Source organism: Marmota flaviventris, chromosome 10 (assembly GCF_047511675.1).
Source record: "Marmota flaviventris isolate mMarFla1 chromosome 10, mMarFla1.hap1, whole genome shotgun sequence".
NCBI lineage: Eukaryota > Metazoa > Chordata > Mammalia > Rodentia > Sciuridae > Marmota > Marmota flaviventris.
This window is the reverse complement of record NC_092507.1, coordinates 109,793,451-109,805,799: the sequence shown is the minus strand read 5'-3', so window position 1 is coordinate 109,805,799 and position 12,349 is coordinate 109,793,451. Positions and strand designations below refer to the sequence as shown.

The 12,349-nt window shown below is 36.8% G+C and overlaps 1 protein-coding gene across 5 annotated transcripts in view; it reads left to right on the top strand.

Moving 5' to 3' along the window:
• Positions 1-12,349, top strand: part of Wars2 (tryptophanyl tRNA synthetase 2, mitochondrial) — a 74,137-nt gene that overhangs the window by 6,396 nt on the left and 55,392 nt on the right. Inside the window, exon 2 of one of the 5 annotated variants that reach the window (XM_071618232.1) lies at positions 5,306-5,355. The exons of the other annotated variants lie outside the window; for them this stretch is intronic. The gene's annotated coding sequence lies outside the window, so the exon portion shown is untranslated. The remainder of the gene's footprint in view (positions 1-5,305; positions 5,356-12,349) is intronic. 5 annotated transcript variants of the gene reach the window in all.

The following is a 12,349-nucleotide window of genomic DNA, read 5'->3' as shown; positions in this document are numbered from 1 at the left end:
CCTCCTCCTCTTCCTTCTCTTCCACCTTCTTCTCCTTCCTCCTCCTCCTCCTCCTCCTCCTTCTTCCTCCTCTTCCTCCTCCTTCTCTTTTTCTCCTTCTCCTCCTCCTTCTCCTTCTTCTTTTGAGTTCCACTTCCACTTCCAATTGAACTTCCTTAGCTAACAATCTGCCTTTTTTACTGCCCCCTTTTCTTCCCCGGAAGCTGAATTCAGCCAACCTGATTACTAACCCTGAAAATTCACAACTTGGTCTTTTAACATCCCTTGCTGTCTATGCCAGGACACTAATTTGCATTCAGGGATGTTGTCCTCTCCTTTTGATTGTAACTCTTTACAGTGTCAGACAACTCCACTAAGGATAGACCTCTGAATGACTTTGGTTATGTTATTTCTTATCCCCATTTCTTGGGATGATATTGGTAGATTTTTCTGCAAGATAGTTGGAATTACAAATAAAATAACAGACCTCACCTTGGTAAAGCATTTTTCCAGTGGAATTCTTGCTCTTCATTAATAATATCTTATTCTAATACAGTATGTCATACTTTCTTAAATGTTCCACATATTCTCATTTAATTCTGAGGATAACATATGAAGTTTCACTATTTGGCCATCTAAAATTTTTACTTACTGATTAAATTTTTGTTGTGCCTTCTCCCTCTCTGTTTTTCTTTCTCTTGCCACCAGTTCTGTAATGTAATGATGACAAATCTAAATATGTAAACACCAGTGTTTTTTTAAGTTTTAATTCAGTGGGTATTATTCTGTTTGCATTTAAATTAGTTTAATTTTTAATTCAGTTTTGGACCCTCATCTGATAGAAATGTGATCATTTCAGTTGTTACTAAACATAATGATAATTGGAGAAAGGAACCGGTATAATAATAGCAAATATTCATTGAATGCTTTCCTTGTGCCAAGCATAGTTTTAAGCACCTGATGTACATTCGCTCTTTCAATCCTCACAATTCAACAAGGTAGATGCTATTATTAACTGTTTTACAGATGAGGATGCTGGGAGGGTACGGAACCCACTCAAGGTCATGTAGCTAGCAAGTGTCAGAACCAAGATATAAACCTAGTTAGTCCAATTTCAAATCCTGTGCACTAACTATAATAAAATGATTGCAAATCCTGAAACAAATTACACATGTTAATTCGTTGATAATTGCCTTGCAACTTTCAAATCTGTTCCATGAAAGCCACTCATATATCTTGCTATTGTGACATGCAGAGTTGAAATTATAAATCATCCTTTGTTGTTCCTGTTCTTATGGTCTTGTTTGGCTGGATGAATAATGAGAAAGGAGCAAAGCTGTCTTGTAAATTTATCTCTATGTCTCTATTTGGCTACTGCCACTAAGATTACCTTGAATAATATAAGGGCTTTTAACACATGAGTCCCTAGGTGCATGTAGGAAGTTCTATTTATACACAGTCCATAGCTGGAAGGTCAATCTGGGCAGAGCCCTGCAGGCGCAAGGGAGGTGGTGAGTGCTAAGGCTGATGGATGATCAGGGGACCACTATCGAGAGTCTAGATGCGATTTATGGCTAGAGTACTTTCTTCAAGAAGTAGCAGAAGTACGAAGTGGGAAGGTGGGAGATGCAAGTAATTAGTGGACCATTGCTGCACGGACTAAGGAATACTTTTATTTTAAAGTATTCTCATTTTAAAAAGTTATTAAAGAGGTCTCTAATTCACTAATTACCACTGAGTACATTAATTAGGATGCTGGTGAACCTTTAAAATTAGCACCATTGAACAGAGTTGATCTCATACACCAAAAAAAGGGCTCCTTGTGAGCTTTGACTTATATTCCCCATGAACAGAGACCATACTGGTGGACCATTCTACTTGTCATTCATTGAGCCCCACTGTTTACTCCTTATGTTACTTTGGATGCCTTTTTAGAAGCAGAAAAATGTAATAGTGAAGGGAAATGGAGCTGTTTACCCAAATCACTGATTTGGATTCTGTCATCCCCTAGAGAGAATGATCTAAGCAACCAGTTCTAAAAATTGCTACAAAAGAGAAGAGGACTCCTGGGCTGGGGGTCAGCTTCCAGTAGAAGGTAGAGCCACAAGGGAGATATTAAGGACCAGGTTATGTGAAGTCCTTGCCAGTCTGGGAGAGAACACCAGGTTGTTCCCTTGCCACTTGAATTGTGAAGAAGAATTCCTCTTGACAGGCAACTTTAGCTTTTCCAGTGGCTGGCAGCTTGTTCAAGCCACCCCGTTGTCACCAAAATATAAAACATTCAGACTCAGCAACTTTGAGAAGCTAGTTTTGTTGAGGATAAATATGCACATCTTAAATTTGACTATTAAAAGGAAGTGTGGCAAAGCAGAAGGTACATGACTATTTGGATCAATCAAGCCTGGGTCTACCACATATTGTCTCTCTAATGCCAGGCAAGTTATTTGAACTCACCAAACCTCAGTTTTCTTATCTGTGAGGTATTAATAATACTCACATTGTAGGAATTTTATATGGATTTGAGATCCTGCCATATATATGTATATATGTGTGTGTGTGTGTATATATATATATATATATATATATATATATATACACACACACACACATATATACACAGATATATATATACACACACACACACACACACATATATATATACATATATATATATATATATATATATATATATATATATTCCCTTGGCCAGTGCATAGTGCCCAGTGGATCTTCCCTGCTTGATGATGACTATTTCTTCAATAATATATAAGCAAAATTTCTCTCTGTTCTTATCAATCTTAATAGTTTCTTAATAGAATCTATATAGAATTTCCCCTCCTCTAACACCCTGACCAGATTAATCTCCCCAAAACAGAATTGTAATTTTGTTGTTCCTTTACTCAGAAACCTCTGCGGACTTCTCATAAAGACTACACTCCTGATAACCTAACATTTAAGACTTTCTGCAGTCTGGATCCCAAAGTCCTCCTCTAGGCCATTGCTATCCTACATGGATCCTTTGCTTTGTTTTTTAAAAACAATTCCAAGTTTGCTCAGATTGTTCCCTTTTACTTCTCAGATTGTTCCCTTTTGCCTTCTTCCCTTCCTTATCTTTCTTGTATTTTACTGCACTTTGAAAACAAAAAATAGCTTTGAATATGAATGACACCTCAGTAAAGTGATTTAAAACAAACTACAACAACAAAACTCATATGAATGCTGCAGAAAATTTTGTTTTGAAATTACACAGGACTTTGTCCCTTTCTTATAGAAAGTGTGATTCCCCAGGCAGTGTGTGCTTTGAGGCCACCACCACCAGTTGTGAAAAAAGGAAGTGTCTTCCCGTTGAGCTTTATCTATGATAGCTAATTGTGCAGGAAATGAGTTAGTACTTAGGTTTTTGGTATGATGATTCCTGTCATTACTGAAGTATTTAATGAAAATCAAAATCAGTGAGGTAATACATGAGAAAATGCTTATTAGCATTGATATCAAGCATATTGTTGAGTATATAACTACACATTTTATGTATTTATTTACAAGAAATGTTTAGTGTTTGTTGCAGTTAATAAGTAGTCTTATTATTTCTCAGAGTATCTATATATTTATAAGTTACTGAAAGATAATACCAATTTTATTTTGATGATTTTCCAGATTGACTAAGGATTTCTATCTTGTTTCCATAACTGACTTTTATTTCTATTCTAGTCCTAATTTTATTTTTCACAAGTCATGCTAATTATACTGGGGCTTTTATTATACTGACATTTGTTACCTTTGTATATAGAAAAATGTAGACATAATTTAGGGTTAAGATTTAAAGATTTTATTTTGATCATAGGTTTCCTTAAAAAGCTATCTAGTTCAACACATATGCTATGTTGTGATAACTGGTATCTTGTTTTTTGCTATTATAATCAAGGACTTACTTTCTTCACCTAGGAAGGAGATTTTAAAAATTCATTAATTATATTGACCTTGCCTTTTCTGGCACTGTTACCCATTTTAAGTCTCTTTAAAACAACTTATGAAGCCATTCCTAGCACCTTTGCTCTATAGATATTGGTATACTCAGCATAGACATAGAAAAAAGCCCTAAGTCTCACTGCATTGTTATCTGATATAGTCAGTACGGCTTTTGTAAGCTTCCAGTTTGATGCATCTTAACTTTTCCTTGCACTATAATGAGTGGAGTAATGCAAGCAGATTTTATAGCTAAATGATCTAGATATTGCAAAGAATTTACATTTTTTCTTTTACAATGGCTACTGGCATTTGGTAGTTGATCAGGAAAACTTTTTGCTGTACTTACTAACTTGTCATATGTGTTTAACCAAAGCCTTCAACCAACCTAGCATAATCAGACTGTCATGGAATATCATGTCTGATAGAGACAAGATGATTAATTTGTCTTCCTGCTAAATCTTCATCTTAGCATATTTTGGTTGCTACAACAAATACCATAGACTGTGATTTAAACAGTGGTTTATTTTTCACAGTTGTGGAGGCTGGGAAGTCCAAGATAAGGTGCTTGCAAATTCCATATCTGGTAAGGGCCTATTTCCTAATTCATAGATAGCTATAACCTCATATGGTAGAAGGAGCAAGTTAACTTTCTAGGTCTCTTTTATAAGGGCATTAATTTCATTTATAAGGGTTCCCCTGTCATGACCTAATCACCTCCTGAAGAACCTACTTCCAAATACCATCAAAGTGGAAGTTAGAGTTCAACATGTAAATTTTGGGGAGACACAAACATTGTCTATTTCAGCCTGTGACTTTAATGTCCAGACGTGTTGTAAAATCCAGGATTTTTGTTCCATAAATCTTTAAAGTGTCTTGGAGATTCCAATGTTTCAGCATCTACATGACATCTAATGTGCTGTTTTTTACATTCTAAAATGGAACAGAAATTCTTTAGGTGACCATATGACCTTAATTTTGATTGGGAATATATTAACATATTTATGACTCAAGTAGAGACACAGTTTGCCTTAAGTTGTATATATATTTATTTTCTATCTAGCTGGTAGACTTTTTGGTTAGGTTTCAGTGATACCTGTCTTTTTTAAAGTCACATACCCACTTTTAGATCAACTATGTGGATATAGGGTCAGTCAGCTTCCATTGGACCACATGTTAGAAGAAACAGGGAGAGAGAAGTGTGGTTCTTCAAAAGGGAATAATAAAGCCAGACCTACTGATGTGGTTACTGTCAGTTAAATAGTACTTAAATTTGTGTCTTCTACTGGGAGACCATTAAGAAAGGGATGTGAAGAGGGAAATAATATTTTTTTAAAAAATCAGGATCTTTAATGCTCTCTAGGTTCAACCTTGGAGAAGAGGCCAGAGTTGAAGAATTCAGAAGGGAAACAGGTGAGAAAAGAATCATTATTGATACTGAAAGTTGATTACAATGAGACAAATGGTAAGAAAGGATTACTCTTGAAAAGCCCAATTGAGCAGGAAGTGTCAGAGAAGGTAAAGGGAGTTATAAAGAATGGCCTTATCAAGTAAAGTTTGTGGAGGTGGGATATTGAGGGATGGAAGAAACTTGGCCATGATTGTAAGAGTCTGCAAAGATGGAAAGTTTGAAGAGAAAGGAAAGAAATGGAAGAAGGGCAGCAGATGATGGAACATTAGGAGACACAGATCAACTCTGAGACTGGGAGAAAGGTAAAGATAGATGTGGGTCTAATGAGTTTTCTGGGAGTGGTATGAGAAATGAATAATGGTGGGCATTATTTTTTTAGAGGACTTAGGCCTAAAGACATGGTATAGGTTGGTAGGTTAGATTCTGAAGTCAGATTCTCTATTTTCAAATCCACATTCTTCAATTTAATAATTGGGTAATAGAAGTTGGTTTCCTTGGATGAGTTACTGAACCTCATTAGACTTCATTGTTTCATTTCATCTGTAAGATGAGGAAGAGCCTAGAGTTAAAAGCTTGAATTCTGTAGCCAGATTACCAGGGTTTGGAGCCCGTAAGTTCACTTAATGATCTTGTCAAGACACTTAGCTTTTTGCTTCTGCAAAATGGAGACAATAATATCTATCTTAGAATGCCACTGTGAGGTTTAAGTGAGTTAGTATATATAGGAATTTAGAATAGTATCAGGCACATTGTATAAGTTTATCTAAAGGGTTTGATAAACAGCATTATAACTAAATTATGCATTGTTTTGAAATTTTTCAAACTGTTCAGCTCATAAGGCATTCAAATATAGAATGAGCTCCTAGCTGTTGATTTCTAGAGTTGGAATTTTGTTTGCCAATTAGGAGATAAGGATAGCTGTGTTGCTCACGGGCATATAGTCTGAGTGACAACCTTGGAACAGGATGGAAAGGGAAGAAGAGAGGACAGATAGGGACTGCTGCGCCAGGAAAAAATGGAAAGATCAGAGGCAATAGTTTCTAAGTGAGTTTGAAGAGCAACTATAATGTAAATGAAAGCATGAAATAGTTGAAAGGTGGAAGGTTTCACACCGAATAGAATATTGACATTTAAAATGTCAACAGTGAAGAAATTTTGTGATGAAAAGGTTCTAATGGGAATAAATTATTGAAGTTGAAGATACCAAACAAATGTATGTATGGAACCTTAATGTATTAGATGGATAATATACCTGATAATTGAACTCTTTTGGATAATGGAAATTGGGGGAGAAAGAGAACCATCTCCTGATCCTGTGATCAGTTTAAGAGAATATTCAAGTGGTGGGAAGATAACAAGGGCTGAACAAGTGTAAACATCTGCTCTTGTTTATGTACCCAATTTCTATAATTTGTACCCAGTGTCTCCTGGAGTATTAAATAATTCTGTTTGGAAAAATATTATTTGGATATTTCACCTGGTGAATTCTTTCCTCATCTCTTCATAGAAGTAATAAAGTCATGAATATTTTTATGTATTAATTTATTTATAAACTATTCATCAAGCAGTATGTACTATGTTTTAGAGATATGTTAGTGAAGAACGCAGACAAAAACTTACATTCTACTAGTATAAAAAGACAGTAAGGAAGTAATTAAAATATATAGTATGTTGGGGGATAGGAAATGACACAGAGAAATATATTAGGCAAGGACAAGAGATCTGGATTGCTAAGGGATATTGCATCTGTTCAGTTAGGTGGTCAGCAAAAGCCTTCAAGAAGGTGACTTTTGATGAAAGAACTGAAGGTGGTGATATGTACTTGGTTTATATCTAGGGGAGAAGCAATCCAGGAGAAAGAAAGAATGAAAAGACCATGAGGTAGGGCCTTCACTGGCATGTCTGAAGACCAGCAAGGAGGCCCAATATGACTGAAGGAAAGTGAGCATTTTCTTTATTTAACAAATATTATATAGTTGTCCTTTGATGTAACTAATATTTAACAAACAGTTGTCCTTTGATATAACTCAAGGGGTTGGTTCCAGGACCCCCTGCAAATACCAAAATTCTAACAGGGGAATAATAGAGAGTAGAAGTGGGGAGGTTGATTGTATAGAGCCTTAGAAGCAATTTATTGGGATTGAGTTGGGAAATTACCGGAAGGTACTGTGTGGAGGTAATAACATCATCTGACATAGGTTATAAAGGCTTACTCTATTAGGATTAACAAAAAAAAAAAAAAAAGACTATAGTAGAAACAGGAAGACCAGTTAGGAAGCTAATGTGAAATCCAAAGATGATGGGTGGCTTGTACTAGCGTGGATGGTGAAGATGGAGGGATTACACTATGGATTTGTTTGTAGGTTTTGATTTTAAATTTTTATTGGTGTATTATATATAACAATGAGATTCATTAGGCCATATTTGAATGTGTACATAACATAATTTGATCAATCTTATTCCCCAGTACCTTCCCTTTCCCTCATTCCTCCCTCTGATCCACATGCTCTAGTATACTGATCTCCCTTCTATTATTATTGAAATAATAATCATGTTAATTATAATTGTATATAAGCATCATAATTATATGAGCAGGATTCCTGGTGGTATATTCATTATAATTACTTATATAAGCAGGATTCATTATGGTATGTTCATACATGGATGTAACATAATTTGGTAAATTTCACTCCCCAAGATTTCCCCATGCCCTTCTTTCCAATTTCCCTCTCAATCTCCTTCCTCTACTCTGTTGGTTTCTCTCCTATTTTCATGGGATACCCCCTCTTTTTTGACAATTATTTTAAAGGAGATAGAATCAGCAAGATTTTCTGATTAATTAAATGAAAGAAAAGTGTTGACTGTGATTCCAAGGTTTCTGAGCAGAACAACTGGAATGAACTGAATGAATTTACACTTACTGAAATGGTAAGGAGTAAAATTTGGGGAGGAACATAAGGAGTTGACATTAAGACATGTGGAGTTTAGATGCCTAGTGAACATCCAAGTGGATATCAGATAGGCATTAGATATATGAGACCAGAGCTCAGGAGAGAGGTGTAGTTGGAGATATACATTTGGGAGTCCTCAGAATAGACTTTTGCTTAAACCCTAAGATTGGTTATCACCATCTAGACAGTATGTTTAGAAAGAAAAGAGGTTCAAATACTAAATCTGGGCTTAACATTAAGATGTTGGGATAATGATAAGAACCATGCAAGATAGTAATAGTCAGAGAGATAGAAGAAAAAATAGAAGGTGGCATCTTAGAAGCCAAATTAGGAAAATTTTTTACAGATTGACATGTGTATACACACACACACACACACACACACACACTCTCTACATGCTCATGGACATGCACACACAAACTATTTATCATTTATTGCTGCAGCCCGGCTGGCTGGGCAAAATAACCGGGGGGTGACGAGCAACTTGTGTACGTTGATACAGCAGGAGTGGGAGCCGTTTATTGCAGGACAGGAGCAGTATTTATACATTCCACACAGCTTATCTAATTAGCATAAACTAGATACATCAGTCAACCAATAAGGAATCTCCACACTTAATGGCTCGCTTTTGTTACTTCTCAAACCACTCCCTCTGGCATTTTGCCAGGCACCATCCAGACTTGTTTACGAATTTTAACATTCCCCTGGCAAAATGCCAGGTGTTATTTTGACTTGTTTACAGACTCTAACAATTTATGAAGATGGAGTGATCAGGAGTACCATCTCTATTTCTCCACTGAACACTATAATCTCTATTTGCTGGCAGATTTAATTGGGAAGCCAAATTATTATAGTTTGAGTATGGAATCAGACAGAGGGAGTTCACTGAATCACCTCATTGGCTAGGATAATATATGATAACTGGAAGATCCATCTCGAGTGTGGGACTCCTGTGCAGCGCATTGCTGACCTGTGTCACAGCCCATTTCCCTTTCTTTATATCACCAGGCTTTCCAGTAGAACACCTTTGTCTAAGCTTATCCCCCTCAAGGGAAGGTAGACTCTCTCTTTAGATTTATTAATGTGCCTAATCATGATTCTAAATCTCATCCTCAGAGTTCTTAGATTTTGGAGGTCTACTCTTTCCTTTGATTAAAATGTGGATCTTCTTCCTTGAAAAATATATGTGCATTCTCAAGATTTTGTGTACAATTTCACAAGTCCATAAACCTAGATTAAGAACTCCAACTTCAAGTTGATCTCTCTCTCTCTCTTTTATGGAATAACTCACAGAAGGTAAACCTATTCCTATTTCAAGTATTGGGTCCACCTCCTCATTGTTGCCTCCTCCCCCATGTACAAAACTGTTTTTATGATCCACATCATAGGACTTTTATGGGAATACTGGAGGTATTTCTGATGTCATTAAGAAAATAGTGGAGGTATTTCTGATGTCATTAAGAAAATCCTCTTAATGACATATCAGAAATATATGGGGAGTGAGACAGGCCTTCAAACCACATTCCTATTTGTACAAACGACTTTATAGTGAAGTTCTCATGTCTGTTTGTATGATATCACTGATGTCTAAGGCTTATGCTAGTCAATTTAGCCTTTGGTGGGCATGTGAGAATATCTTATTATAATATGATGCTGCCTAAACATTTAGGAATATACTTCCCCATCACACACATGTACCTACATACTTCCCATGCATATTTGGTTAAAGTTTTGAAGGAAATAGAGGAAGAGTGAAAATATTTGGCTGAAGGGAATGAAGAAAGCATTCCAGAATACTAAGACTAACACCCATTTGAACTTCACAGAAAGTATCATGAGAATGTCAGTGATTAGAACTGATCAGATATTTGGCTGTCTTTTTCAATCAGCAGATAGATTTGAACCAGATCACCACTTCTATGGTTTAGTTTTGAAGAGAGAGAAAGGGAGGAAAAAAAAAAAAACACCAGTTATTTGTCTCTTTGTTCAAAGGCCTTTTTTTGTATTGTAGATCCCTAAAAAGCTAGTAGAAGAGCCAGCCTTTCACATCCATTAAGGTTAGCCCTGAAACTGTTGAATTTGATCTCTTCCATTTGCCATCTGGATACAGTAGAGAAAAAGCTATTCTGCATTGGGTTGCTGGACACCATCCAGAAAATAATATGTCCGGGCATCAAAGGCTTGAGGCACTTGGTCCAGTCTGTCTAATGATCACAGGCAGGGTCTGCTCTCCAGTTTTGTAGTATGTTTTATTTTTGCAGTGACAATATATATCCCACTAAAATAGATCACAAGGATTACTGCCAACTTGTCAAAGCTGGGAGTCTTCTATCATAGACTTCAAAAAAGGACCAGATTTTAATTGGGCAAAGCTTGATTTCCAAAATCCATCTCCCTTCATCTCAATCTATCCTTTTTCCTTATGGACAGCACTTACTGCAAGGATTCTGATTCATAGTTTGTTTGACTCCATGCCTAAGTCTCAAATTTAAAATGTCCTAAAGATTGACTTCATTTAAAATGGTATGCATCATCCTGTATATAAGAGGGCCCAGTATCGGGCAGCTAATAACCACACTGGCGGCTTTCCAAGAATCTGACAACCATGTCTTATTATTCACACCAACTGGAGCCAATTGTGGCTGGATTTTCTTTTATTATTTTTATTATTCTGTTATTTTAAAATGTGGATAGGAAACAACAGCAGTGGCATGTCCTCTGGTCTCCTCTGGGATTGGGGAGGAGACTTGCATAATAGGACCCGTAACATAAGGGAGCATATGGCTATGGTTTAAGGTAGCTGGAGGCCTACTAAGTCTTAGCTAGGATACAGCAGACTTTTTCTGGATCTTTGCAGGATGTGCTTAGGAATGAATTTACAGCGTCTAAAGCATTTAAAATTGTAGGGAATTGTCATTTTGTCTGTTACACTGAAAAGGGATAGCAGGAAAAGTTGCCAAATGCTAACCATGAAAATTACTTTCCTTTGGACGGAATGGTCCTCAAGCTGCACCCTACATAGTAGGGCAACTCCCAGATCTCCAAACCTGATCTCAGAAGTGGGGCAAGCTCTTGCTGAATTTTGGCTGGGTTACTGAAAGGTGTGTTGTGTACAATAGCACTTGGGCTTGTACCTTGTTCATGTTCTCCAGTAAGACCAAAGTTATTATTTATTCTGCTCTAGACAGACTCTGTCAGAGGGACTTTAATCTCAGAATCTTCCTTCCATCTTCCTGTTCTTCTTCTCTTCCTTTGGATACCCTGATATTGAGAACAACAAATAGTTCTCCTAGATTAAAAAAAAATAAACAAAATCTCCTGCAGACCATAAACCAAGCAAAGCAATGTTGCCAGTGTTGAGCAATATTGTCCCTGCTAAGCTTTGTGCACATACAGCTTTTATTTGGCCACTCTCAGATTAGCCTATTCCTTTCTATAGGTTGGTGTCTTTTTTCCTTGAGTGTTTACCTGTGCTGAGATCCCTGCTCTGGCCTTGAAAAAGGGAGGAAAAGAGGAGATATCAAATTAGCAGTAGTTCGTCCCTCCCTTTTCACTGCCCTGAGAAGTCTGTTCGCCCCTCCCTTTCCCCACCCCTGTGAACGAAGCTCTTTACTGTCTCCATAGTTTTTCCTTTTCCATGATGACATATAGTTGTGATCATACAGTATGTAGCCCATTCAGAATGTTTTCTTTCACTAAATAATAAGCATATATATTTCCTGTCTTTTTGTGGCTTGATATCTCTTTTTTTGGCAGGGGGAGGGGGGGGATTAACCGGGGATTAAACTCTGGGGCACTCAACCACTAAAACACACCCCCAGCCCTATTTTGTATTTTATTTAAAGAGACAGGATCTCACTGAGTTGCCTTTGCTGAGCCTGGTTTGAATTACGATCCTCCTGCTTCAGCTTTGGGAGCCACTGTGATTACAGGCATGTGCCACTATGCCCGGCTCATTTCTTTTTGGTGCTAAATAATATTCCATTTTTCTAGAAGTACCACCATTTATCCATTCACTCTTCAGGGATGTCTTGCCTGCTTCCTA